Source organism: Petaurus breviceps, unplaced genomic scaffold (assembly GCF_028583685.1).
Source record: "Petaurus breviceps papuanus isolate PSGF00001 unplaced genomic scaffold, PetGlider_PUasm1.0 225, whole genome shotgun sequence".
Classification (NCBI taxonomy): domain Eukaryota; kingdom Metazoa; phylum Chordata; class Mammalia; order Diprotodontia; family Petauridae; genus Petaurus; species Petaurus breviceps.
The window spans coordinates 174,655-188,128 of record NW_027185889.1 but is presented as its reverse complement, the minus strand read 5'-3'; the positions used below and the strand labels follow the sequence as shown (position 1 = coordinate 188,128).

The window sequence follows — 13,474 nt, the reverse complement described above, 5'->3', positions numbered from 1 at the left end:
TTTGCCAAAACTATTTCTCCAAGATTTAGCAAGGGCAATTTAGTACAGAAAGAATCTTCATATATGGTATGACTAAAAGCAGTGAGCAATCAGTGATTTGCAAAAAAATAATGCTGGTAAACAGCTCATTAGTGTGTATTTTAATATGTGTCTTAAATATATAGCATTGCTATCTAATATAGAAAACTTACTGCTGTGCTAATTTTCTGATATAAATTACTACAAATATTATATTTTGGCAATCTATCATCCAACAATTTTCACTCAATGTTGCTAACTATTTTATTTTTAGCCATTACATTTGCTTTCCAGAAAAGACCAGTTGCAAAAATGTTTATTTCTTCATGTTGCAGTCTCCAAACTATGATTCAATTTGGTTCAGATGTATTAATGATGATTAAGCAACAAACAAATTCAACATTCAGTGTTTAATACCGTAGATCTATTTTATGGCTCAACTACTAAAATTACACTGCATTCTCAATGTTCAAAGCTTCTATGCTGATTTTTTAATTACATAGTGAGCAATTAATAAATGCTTACTCTAAGAAGACTTGGGGCTACCTGTAGAAGTTTTGCCTTTATTAACCCAGTCTTGTTATAAACCTGGTTTTTCAGTATACTTGATTACCTCTGTAATTCTATGTATTTTATTCTATACCTTTAAAAACATTATTCTGAAAAGGAGTCCACAGACTTTACTGAACAACCAAAGAGTTCCAGGAAACAAAAAAGGTTAAGAAAGCTTGATCTTACTGAGATTTAACATTTCCTTCAATTATTTAAAAGTTAAGAATCCTTAATTTCTATGTATAATTTCACTAAAGTTCAAAACACCCCTATAATAACAGGTGATAAATTTTATTACATCTTAAGGATGTTGGTGGCATTTGATGACCTTTAGGTATCTAGAATCATAGGAAAAACAATTGGTGTTAAAATGATAGACCTTCATTTCAGGGTGAAGTTTTGGATCATTAAAAGTACTTTCTCAAAGTGTCTAGTATATAGTAAGCATTCGATACATGGTATTTTTCCCCATTCATTTATTTATTCACTCACTCATTCATTTATTTAATGTCTAATTTAGAAGAAGCTTTCTTTAATTTCCTACTCTTCAAGTTAGTAATGACCATTTCCCCCTTGGATTTCATGAAGTAGTCGATTTCATATCTTTAACACACTCATGTTTTCTTTTTCTTTTTTTTTAAGGCAATTGGGGTTAAGTAACTTGCTCAAGGTTACACGGCCAGTTATTTTTTTGCGTGGGTGCCAAGTATCTGAGGCCAGAACCCGGGTCTCCTGATGCCAGAGCCAGTCCTTTTACTCACTGTGCCACCTGGCCACCCCTCCACACATGTTTTCTATGTCATACAAGGGTATGGGTAATATTCTCCTTCGAGAATTTAAGGTCAGTGAGGACATGAACCAAGTCTTACCTAAACACTCTATTTTCCCTAATGGCTAATATTACAATGATCTATGCACTGAACAAAGCAGGTGCTCAATAAGTGTTGAATTCAATTAGCATCTGACAGTACATCATTTACATAATGGTTAACTCAAAGCAATTATACTATAGACTTCAAGAGGTCGTTTTAGAGTCTTTTATAAACATTAAAATCATTTAAAAATGTGAGCTGTTACTATAATTATCATTTTCATTATCTACAGTAGTTATAGTAGTACAATCACAGTATGAGAATTGAAAAGGTACTCTAGAGGCAGCTAGTCCAATCCTACCGGATTCCTTTAACAGTATCATTGACAACATTCTATACTCCCAACTCCTACTTACAGGCTTCTGAAGAGGGGTAATATTATCCTAGATTTGAACTCAAGGGGACTAGGGTTAGAATTCCAGTTCTGTCATTTACCACCTTCTATGACTTTGGGTAAATCATTTAACATGCTGAGACCTCATCTACAAAATAAATAGGGTTGGATGAGATGAATTTCTTCCAGTTCTGTATCTTTAGTTCTATGACATTTCTTGAAACAGTAAATTTTACTTTTATATAACTAACATTGTTACAAAGTTTTCCCTTACATAAAGGGTTGGCCAGTAAGGCCCCCAAATACCATGCGGCATGGAAATTTCTAAATTTACAGGTTACAGAAGAACAAAGGGACAGCAGGGGCTGAAATAGGCCCCAACAGCTTCAATTCATTGTTCCTAGTTGTTTCCTCTGGGACTTAAAATAACAAGTATAGTGTATAAAAATTACCAGGAGGATTATAAAGTTCAAAAGAATTATTTTTTGTAATGCTTCCATCTGCTCTGGAAACTTAAAAAAAGAAAGGAATTCTACTATATTCCACATAGGCTTTAAATTCTATACTGTCTCCCATCCTACCAAAGCAATTTCTCTCAAAATTTAAACATGCCATAGTTCTAGTGTGTTGCAATGAATCCTGATAGTAGTCATTCTTTTATTAATTTTCTTTAGAATTCTGACTTTTCCCTATCATATGGTAATCACAATAGAACAATAACTGCAATACAAGTAGGCTTATTTGGAAACTACCAAGATGGTCCAATGGCACAGAATACAGCTATTATTATTCTGAAAATCAGACTCTTTTATTTATGTTCATGGTGGATTATGTTTGCTACTTTTTTGTCAGTATATAATCATTCAACAGCATACTCAGGGAAAAAAAAATCCAAATAACTCTGCAGAAACTTAATAACACTAGAAAAGAGGTAAAATTACGCTTAAAACGTTAAAAAAAAAAAAACAAGCTTTGATGGAATTTGCCATCACAAAACACTATGTTAGTGTGGTATTCTGACAAACAAACAATAACACAAAAACCTAAATACTGTGACTATAGAGTAATAGCTCACATTTTTGTTAGTGGTGATATTTTTGTAGTGTAAGATCCATGAAACTAGTTGTTTTACATATCTCAATAACCCTCTGTTCTCTTAAGTCTTTTCTGGAAACCTGCTCTACAACTCAGGTTTTTCTTACTCCCAGGCATACTTACTGTTAACCAAAAAACAGTATGTCAAGCCACCTGTCTGCCTCCTAGGAAAACAGAAGTTAAATGACTTGCCCAAGGTCATACAGCTAGTTGGTGTCTGAAGCCAAATTTGAACTCAGTTCTTCCTGAGTCCAGGCTCAGTGCTCTATTCACTGAGTCATCTAGTTGCCTCCTTTCTGGTTAGAATGGTCCACATTATGCCCTCACCACAGTCAAGAATTAGGTATTGAAAGGCATTGAAGAGAAGATGATTAATTATTCAGTAATTATAAAAATAGTGACTGAAATTTTAAAGTAAATGATCATTAACTTACATTCAGAAACTATTATTATTATTTAACATATTTAAAATATATACTGTTAAACAAATTAGTTCTGGTATAAATGTACCATTCCTCTGAAGCCTTTTATCTTCTTTTCTTTTCTTATTCTTGAGTTCTAGTTTATGCAAATAAATATAGCATAAGCTGTGGCAATTTCTAACCAAACTGAAAAGGTTGTGAATATGGCTCAAGGAATGAACCTTGAGGGTTTTTCGAGAACTAGACCAGCAGTTAGCTACTCCTTAGGAGGTTGACCATCAGGAGATTAAATAGATAAATAAAATACCACATGAATATCATTAGAAACACAGGAGGTATTTAATGAATGTTTGTAAAATTATACTAATAAGGTTATGGGGGAAGAAGGGATAAAAAAGAAAGAATTAGTTTCTCACTTTGGTTACAATTTTTCTTATTGAAAACCCTGTATAGTTTCTTCTCCATGAGTATTCCTTTATGCAATTTACAAGTTAGAAGAATATACTGGAAAAAAGTATTTACAAACTAAAATAATAAATTAAAATGTAAATAAATTGTATGTTCAGGATACTTTTTTTCACTAACTTTGGTTCTAAATACAAAACCAAGGTTGCTCTGAAGCATCTGAATTTGTATACCACACAGGATAAAATTTTTTTTTAAATACAAAAAGCACTCAATTTCTCAAAACCTTTCTGTCATGCATTGAAAGCTTTATTGTGACACTAGCAAAAATTATTTACAAAGTAAAATTATAAACAAAAAAATCTCACTGTTGGTTTTGTTTTGAGTTAAAAGTATATTTTCTACATTCTCAGACTTATAAATACTCGTGTAAAGCATGGATAAAAATGAATGCATACATTTTCAAGATGTAATATAAATATAGTATGGCAGGCAAAAAAAGAAAACAATTATATTTAATAGAATTTTCAAGTTATCTAATAGCTTAACATCCAAATCCAAGTCTTCTTAAAAGAGATAAAAGGGATAAACATTTAGGGTTAGGGTTAGGATTTAGGATTAGGGTTAGCACTATTAAATGTCCTCTAAAAGTTGAGCTATTCATATTTTCTAAGACTTTCATAGAATGTAGCACAGTACAAAGAGCACCATACCTGAAATCAGAAAGACATATTCCTGAGTTCAGATCTGGCCTCACACACTTCCTAGCTGTGTGACCCTGGGCAAGTCACTTAACCCTATTTTCCTCAGTTTCCTTTTCTATAAGATGATCTGGAGAAGGAAATGGCAAACCATTCCAGTATCTTTGCCAAGAAAAATTAAAAATGGAATCATGAAAAACGAGACGACTGAAAAATGACTGAATAACAACAAAAATCAAAGAGATCTATAGTACTGTATTATGGTGTGTACAATATGGCAAATGGAAACACATAAATCACATTATTTATATTATTGACTTAAATCATTGATACATGATGAGCTCTCATTAAAGCATTTAAAAATATTTTTCCAAGAGGGCCATATGCTTTACCACATTGCATTGACACCAAAATGATTAATAACTTCCGCGTTAGATATTCAACGACACATTTGATCTCTAGCTATAAATTTCTAAGAAAGAAAGCCTGTGAAACAACAATAAGCAGATGGTAATTTGTCTGTTGTGAAAAGAGTCAAGGTAAAGATGTCTTCAAATAAAGTGGAATTTCAGAGTCATTTAATAGTGCAGGGAAAAGTTTTGCTCTTAGAAGTACATATCAAGAAAGTTCCTGCCCTATATTTCCTCATTTGGATAAATGACTAAAAAATCTAAGGGCTGAGTGCTCTGAAGATTATTTTTACCAGATATATATTATTTAGTTTAGTGTGTTTGAATTTATCAGCTGCAGTATTTCCTAGCAAATCTGTAAACACTGATTGCTTCTATATTTAAATACAATTCATAAACTCTATCAAATAAGTGTAAAATTTATGGTTAAAACAAAAAGAAAATATCGAGACCCCAAGCTAAAGGTGACCACAAAAATAGGCAAGTATATTTTTATTTATGCTTGTGATAACATATGTGCTTGTGATAACATAATTTCAGTCAATTCCAAAAGGTTTTAGGGAGACGTATAACACCTAGGTCCCAGGACTGGTGTGAGGTTTAAATGAGATATTTCTAAAGTGCTTAGCACAGTGCCTGTCATATAGAAGACACTTAATAAATGCTTCTTCGGTTCCTTCATTCCATCACAATTCTTTTATTCAAGGAATAGCATAAGGCTTATCATGAAGGAAATAGACAATTTTTAAAAAAGACTTGCTGTTCATGGATCAAGAATGAGGGATAAAAGATGAACAGTTCAGATGTGCTGGTACTCAATAAGACAAAAAAGATCTGGAGGAAAATATTAACACAGAGAAGAAACCCATTGTAGATGTCATAGTGGAGAGCATAGACCAGTTTAACTGTAGAAGACAGTGCAGTGAGTGTTGATCTGAACTACCGTGTTTCCCCGATAATAAGACCTATCCCGAAAATAAGCCCTCCCCTTACTGTGTAAGATTCCTCTAAAATAAGCCCTCCCCCAAAAATAAGCCCTATTGAGATTGCTACTGTAGTGAAGGTGATCCCCTGCGCTACACACTACATTACGGTACCCTCTGTATGCACTGTCCCTCCCCCCCCCCGGGTGAAACGCACGCCGTGCTCCGAGCTGCATCCAATCAGAGCTGCAGCAGTGAGCGTCATCCTGTTCTTCCCCAGTGATTTGCTTGCTGGCGCCATTGAGAGCAGTGCCGCGGAGGAGAGCTGAGGCAGGACAACATAAAAACCCGGTATGTAAGCGGGAGTGAGAGGGCATGATGGAGGATAAAAAGGGCATGATGGAGGAAAAAAGAAGAACTCAGGGGGCATGATGGAGTGAAAAGAAGAACTGATGGTCATAATTTTATTATTCTGTCTGTTTTGACCCCCCAGACATGAGTACAAAAAGGAAGAGCTATACTGTTGAGTACAAGAAAGCAATTGTAGAGGAGTCACATGGCAAGAATCTTGCAGTTTTCTGTAAAGAAAAACTTTTGGATCTTCGAATGGTCAGAAAATGGAGAGCAGATTATAATAACCTCAATAAACAGGTGGATGAGGGAAAAGGGAAAAAGCGCAGGTCTGGATCAGGTTGGCAGCCCTTATATCCTCACTTGGAGATCCTCATTGGTGAATGGATTGCTGACAGGAGAGCAAAGGCCTTGGTTGTGCACAGGGCTGATATTCAAGCATTTGCCCTTTCAATGGCACCAGAGTTTGAAATGGTATCAGAAGGATTCAAAGCATCACAACACTGGTTGGACGGTTTCCTTCAACGGTATGAACTGTCCCTATGAAGATCAACAACACTGTTTAAGCTGGAAGATGCTGAAGTTATTAAACGTGCACTTGCATTCAAGTCCTTTATTGATAGGATCGACATTTCCAAGTACCAAAACTGCAATATGATTGCTATGGATGAAACTGCAATGTTTATGGGACAAGGATCTCAAACAACAATTCATCACAGGGGTGCAACGTCAATCTACATTCCCACCACTGGCTATGAAAGTGCACGGGTCACCTGTGTTTTGGCAATTCGTTTGGATGGAAAGAAAGCTACACCTCTAATCATTAGTAAGGGCAAGAAAGATAAGATTGAACATGTATCTGGCATTTACGTTCTTGAAACCGAAAAAGCCTGGTGTACACAAGCCCTTATAAGAAAGTGGGTTGATTTAATGCTGCCACTTGTTATGCGAGGTAACCAAAGAGGTCTGATAGTCTGGGATTGAGCCAGTACTCACCGCGCTAAAGAAATGAAGAACTTCCTTGCAGAGAGAAGAATAGATCAAGTAATGATTCCTGCAGGAATGACTGCCTATCTCCAGACCCTTGATATTGCAATAAACAAGCCATTCAAGGACCATTTGCACATGGAAGTCAATGACTACATTGAAAATAGAATGGAAAGAAATCAGCGTGGAAACTTTGTGAAGCCCTGTCTGCAAGAAGTCGTGACTTGGGTGAAGAAGTCATGGGATAAAATTACTGACAGCTGTGTCGCCAAGGCACTACAAGCAGGTTACCTGGACAAGACATATTCATTTAAAGAGAGCTATATTGCTGGACATGACAGATTGGGTCCACTTCTTCTGAAGGAAATGGAGGCGCAAGACATCCAGGACGGAATTCAGGGTATGGACACTTGTGACGATGTTGTTGAAGAAGATGACATGATCATTATTGAATAAAGGTACATTTTTTTGTTCACATTTACCTGTTTATTAAAATTGCTGTCAATGTTCATTAAAATAAGCCCTCCCCTGAAAATAAGCCCTCTGGTGTTTTTCTGTCCAAAAAACTTAATAAGACAGTGTCTTATTATCGGGGAAACACAGTAAGAGAGGGAATATATCAGCAACAAGATCAGAGATCACAAGGAAATAGTCAAATATGTAGGAACATTTAAGAAACGACAAGAGGAGTGTCTTTAGAGAAACCTGTGTGTTGATAAAAGAAGTGAGCAGAAATAGGAGAACAATTGATAGAACAGCAATAACAATGTAAAGAAAAACAAGTGTACTAAACATATATCCACCAAGTGGTATAACATCCAAATTCTTAGAGGAGAGGTTAAGGGAGTTAGGGGAAGAAATAGACAGCAAAGCTACACTAACTAGTGGGGGACTTCAAACCTCCCTCTCTGAACCTTATAAATCTAACCTCAATATAAACAAGAATGGCAGTTCTAGAAATCTTAGCAAGAGTAGTAAGACAAGAAAAAGAAATTGAAGGCATAAGGTTACATAAACAGGGGACAAAATTTTCTCTATATACTGATAACATGATGGCTTACTAAAGAAATTCCATGGAATTAGCAAAGAAACTACTAGAATCAACAGCTTAAGTTCAGAATACAAAATAATGCTTCCTTCCTCCCCACAGCTTTTAAAAATAGCAATAACATAGACAGAGATAATATTAGAAAGGAGAGACCTATTCAAAATAATTAATATGCATTAAATATCTGGGAATTAATATACCAAAACGCATTCATTATGTGTATAGATACAATTAAAGCAACTCTAAAGAAATCATGAACAACTTAAGTAACTGGGGGGTTATTCACTGATTATGGTTAGGTATTGCCAATATAATAAGACTGACAGATATCAAGATGAATTTAGTGCAATGGCAGACTCTCAAAGGAGCACTTTACAGATCTAAACAAATTGAAAGCAAAATTAATTTGGGGGAACAAAAGATATAAAATACAAAGGAAGAGAATGGAAAAAAATTAGAAATAAAAAATAATAGTGCTTCCTGATTTCAAGTTACATTAGAAAGCAACAATCAAAACAATTTAGCACTAGTTAAAAAATAGAAAAGTAGATCAGGAGTATAGACTAAACAAGAAATCCAGTGTTCGTTACACCCTAAAACATGTATGACCTCAAAAAGGACTCTCCATTTAGCAAAAATTTCTATGAAAAAAGGGTATTCTAGCAAAAATTAGATTTAGGAAAAAAATATGTATACACACATCTATGTGTGTATATATATGTATGTGTGTATATGTATATGTTCATATGCATGGGTGTGTGTATACGTATATATATATATATGTATATATATATATATCTATACCTCATGCCACAATAATTCCAAATACGTATGTGACTTGAATATTAAAGCCCATATCATTAAAAGGAAAAAATAGAAAAGAAGCAAATCATGTACTTTCCATAGATGTAGCTTGTTGGTAAATCACAAATGAAACAAGGAACAGAGGCAATCACAGAAAATAAAATAGATAATAACACAGAAATATGAAATTAAAATGCTTTTACATGAACAAAATCAATAAAATGTGGAGAAGGGAGTCAAGAGGGTGGAGTAGAAAAAGGACTTCTGCGGGGCTCCGGCTCTCACCTCCTCCAATTCAAGTAAAAGGTGACTGAAAAAACTTTGGAGCTACAGAACCCACAAAATGAAACAGAGAGGCTAACCTCCCATTGAGGACAGCCTGGCAGGAATCAGCCAGCATAACACTCTGGGAGTCACACAGGGCTGACCAGCGGCCAGCTGGAGGGACTTCAGATCACCAGAATTATCAAACCATAGATGCTAAGGACAAAGTGAGAGGTCAGTGCAGTGTGGACTTTGGGATCCAGTAGTTTGGGAGTGTAGTTGGCCTTTGCCCCTGGGGCGAGAAGCAGCTGAGGCACTGGCTGTGCAGCCGCTGCTACATGGAAGCTTCAGTTCCTGGCCTGGAGACTGTAAGGGGACCAAGCAACCAGTCTGAGGGATAATTGGTCTTGCTTTAACCTGATTGGATCTGGATTACAGCCTAGGGTTGAGGTCCTGGGGTGTGCAACCAGCTTGCCAGAGTATGCAGAGGCTTCAGAAAGGACACCCAACTAATACCTTTGGCAGCTGAGAAAACCCCAGCATTTGAGACGAAGCTCCCCCATCTGGCAGCAGAGTCCTACTGTGGTAAAAAGCCCTAAAGTCAAGTAATTGAGTGGCAACATGAGCAGGCAAAGGAAGCAAAGCAAACAGAGCAACCAAACTTTACATTCCTATTTTGGGAACAAAAAGGATCAAAGCATGGAACAGGAAGAAGACAATGAAGGCAGAACTCCCGCACCAAAAGGTTCCAAGAAAAATAAGAGCTGGTTACAGGGCATATGGGACCTTAAGAAGGATTTTGGAAACCAAATAAGAGAAGTGGAGGAAAAATTGGGAAGAGAAATGAGAACAATCCAAGAAAATTATGAAATGAGAGTCAACAAACTAACTGAAGAAAATAACACCTTAAAAAATAGACTAACTCAAATGGCAAAAGAGGCTCAAAAAGCCAATGAGGAGAAGAATGCCTCAAAAATCTGAATTTTCCCAGATGGAAAAAGAATCTCAAAAGCTCACTGAAGAAAATCATTCCTTCAGAATTAGATTGGAGCAAATGAAAGCTAGTGACTTTATGAGAAATCAAGATACTATTAAACAGATCCAAACAAATGAAGAAATAGAAGGCAATGTGAAATATCTCATTGGGAAAACCACTGACCTGGAAAATAGATCCAGGAGAGATAATTTAAAAATTATTGTACTACCTGAAAGTCACGATCAAAGTAAGAACCTAGAAATCATCCTTCAAGAAATTCTCAAGGAAAATTTCCCTGATGTTTTAGAACCAGAGGGCAAAATAGAGGTTGAAAGAATCTACCGATCACCTCCTGAAAAAGATCCCAGAAAGAAAACTCCTAGGAATATTATAGCCAGGCTCCAGAATTCCCAAATCAAGGAGAAAATATTACAAGCAGCCAGGAAAAAACAATTTAAATATTGTGGAAACACAATATGGATAACACAGGATCTGGCAGCTTCTACACTGAGGGATCAAAGGGCTTGGAATATGATATTCCGGAGGGCAAAAGAGCTGGAATTAAAACTAAGAATCATCTACCCAGGAAAACAATATCATGTTTCAGGGGAAAATATGGTCATTCAGTGGAACAGAGGACTTTCAAGCATTCTTGATGAAAAAACCAGAGTTGAATAGAAAATCTGACATTCAGATACAAGAAGCAAGAGAAGCATGAGAAGGTAAACAGGGAAAAGAAATCATAAGGAACATATCAAAGTTGAACTATTTACATTAATACATGGAAAAAGGGTTATTGTAACTTAATGAAACTTTTCTCAGGATGAGAATAGCTGAAGGGAATAGAAATGTATATATGTATATGTATTCATACATATATATGTCTATATAGGAGGGCATATGGGCATATGAATACATATGTGACTGTATATATATGTATACAGGTATACATAGATAGAAGGCACAGGACCAATTGAACAGAAAGGGATAATACTTAAAAGGTGAAATTGAGAGGTGAGAGGGGAATATAATGAGAAGAGATGGGGAGAAACAGAATGGGGTAAACTCGCATATAGAAGAGGCAAGGGAAAATGGTTACAATGGAGGGGAGGAACAAGAAGGCAAAACGGAATGGGTGAACCTTATTCTCATTTAATTTGGCTTAGGAGGGAATGGCATACACACTAAATAGGGTATCTTACCCTACAGCAGAGTAGGGGGCAGGAGATGAGAGGGGGAATGATGGAAGGGAGGCCAGGCTGGGGGGGAGGGAAGTTGGAAGCACCCACTTTTGAAAAGGGACAGGATCAAAGTAGAGAATAGAACAAGTGGGAGGTGGGATAGGAGGGAGGGAAATATAGTCAATCTTTTACAATATATCTACTATGTTATTGTTTTGCATAGCTACACATGTACAACCTATATTGAATTGCTTAACTTCCCAGTAAAGTTGGGTGACAAGGGAGGAAGGGAATGAATCTGGGATTCAAAGCTTTAAAATCAAATGTTTAAAATATATATATGTATATATATATATATATATATATATATATATATACACACACACACACACACACACTATTATTAATATCATTTTACATGTAATTTAGAAATAAGATATACAGGTACTGGGGCACAGAGATCCACTGTGCCCTACTGGAAAGTCGGAGGGGGTATGGGAGAAGATATTGGAGAGAGCAGATTAGAGGAAGGGATATCCAGTGGGATTGCTATTTTGGGGTGGTAGGTAGGGGGAAAAATGGGGAGAAAATTTGTAACTCAAAATTTTGCGGGAACGAATGATGTAAACTAGAAGTTAATAAAGGATTTGATTTTTTAAAAAAATGAAATGTGGAGAAGTAGCCAGCTAGGAGGAAGCTCTCTATCAAATATTTATGACAAGGAACTGCTATGTCTGATATAATGACAAGAGAAATATGTAAGACTAAAAGCTATTCTCCATTAGAGAGGTAGTCAAAGATATGAACAATATTCTTAAGAGAAATTCCAAACTGTTGAAATCATTGATAAAGATATGTGCAAACCACTGTCAAAAGAAGAAATCTAACGTATTAACAATCATATATAAAAATAATCTAATAATAAGAGAAATACAAACCAAAATAACATTTAGGTTTCACCTTACACCAAGGAAGTTGGCTAAGATCATTTTTTAAAAAGTTAATATTGAAGAAGTTATGGGAAGACACACACACTAGTGAACTGTTGGTGGATCTGTGAATCAGTATAACCACTGCAGTTATGCAAATAATGTGGTTAAAATATGCGTATCCTTTGACACAGAGATTCCACTATAAGTGGTGAGTTTGTGTATGTGTGCATACACATACATATACACATGTATATAGATATCTATATGTAGATACTGATAGACACCCATGTGTATACATGTATGTGTGTCTATATGTAATTACAGAAGCATATGTTTGCATATACACATATATTAAGAAGGTTAGGGATAAGAATAATGTCCCTATATACACTAAAATATTTATAGCAAAGTAGATGTTTGTCTATTGGAGAATGGCTAAACAAGTTATGTAAATGAATGTAATAGAAAACTGATAATAAGAGATGACAAATATGGTGAATACAGGAAAGTATAGAACAGAGCTAAGAAAACAAGATACTCATTAATTCATTAAAGAAGGACAACAATGAGAGACAACATACAACTTCTGGGATGCAGCCAAAGCAGTACTTAGGAGAAAACTTTTATCTCTAAACACATGAATCAATTAAAAAAGGAGAAAGCAGACCAATGAACTGGGCAAGTTAACTAAAAAAAGCTAGAAAAAGAACAAATTAAAAATCCCTAATTAAGCACCAAAATGGAAATCCTGAAAAATCAAAGGAAAGATTAATGGAACTGAAAGTAAAAAAAAAAAAAAACCCTAGATAAACCTTGGGTTGATTTGATTAAAAAAAAGAAAAAAGGGCAAATGCGCCAACAATGAAGACGAAATTAAAGCAATTATTAGGTGTTATTTTGTCCAATTATAAGCCAGTAAAACTGATCAAGACAAAAAGAGGAATATTTACAAAAATATAAATTATTAAGATTAACAGAAGAGGAAATAGAATAATTAACTCTGTCTTAGAAAAAGAAATTAGATGAATTGCAAAAAAGAAAAATCCCCAGGATCACATGGACTTTCAAATGAATTCTACCAAATAGTCAAGGAATCTCAACACTATGTAAACTATTTTTAAAAAACTGGTAAGGAAGAAATCCTGTGAAATCCCTTTTATGGAACAAATTATGGTTTTGATAACTAAACCCTAAAGAAC

General features: G+C 35.3%; 1 protein-coding gene across 2 annotated transcripts in view; it reads right to left on the bottom strand.

Moving 5' to 3' along the window:
• The window catches only part of METTL25 (methyltransferase like 25), a 151,679-nt gene that overhangs the window by 39,635 nt on the left and 98,570 nt on the right, over positions 1–13,474 (bottom strand). The gene's annotated exons all lie outside the window — the stretch shown is intronic.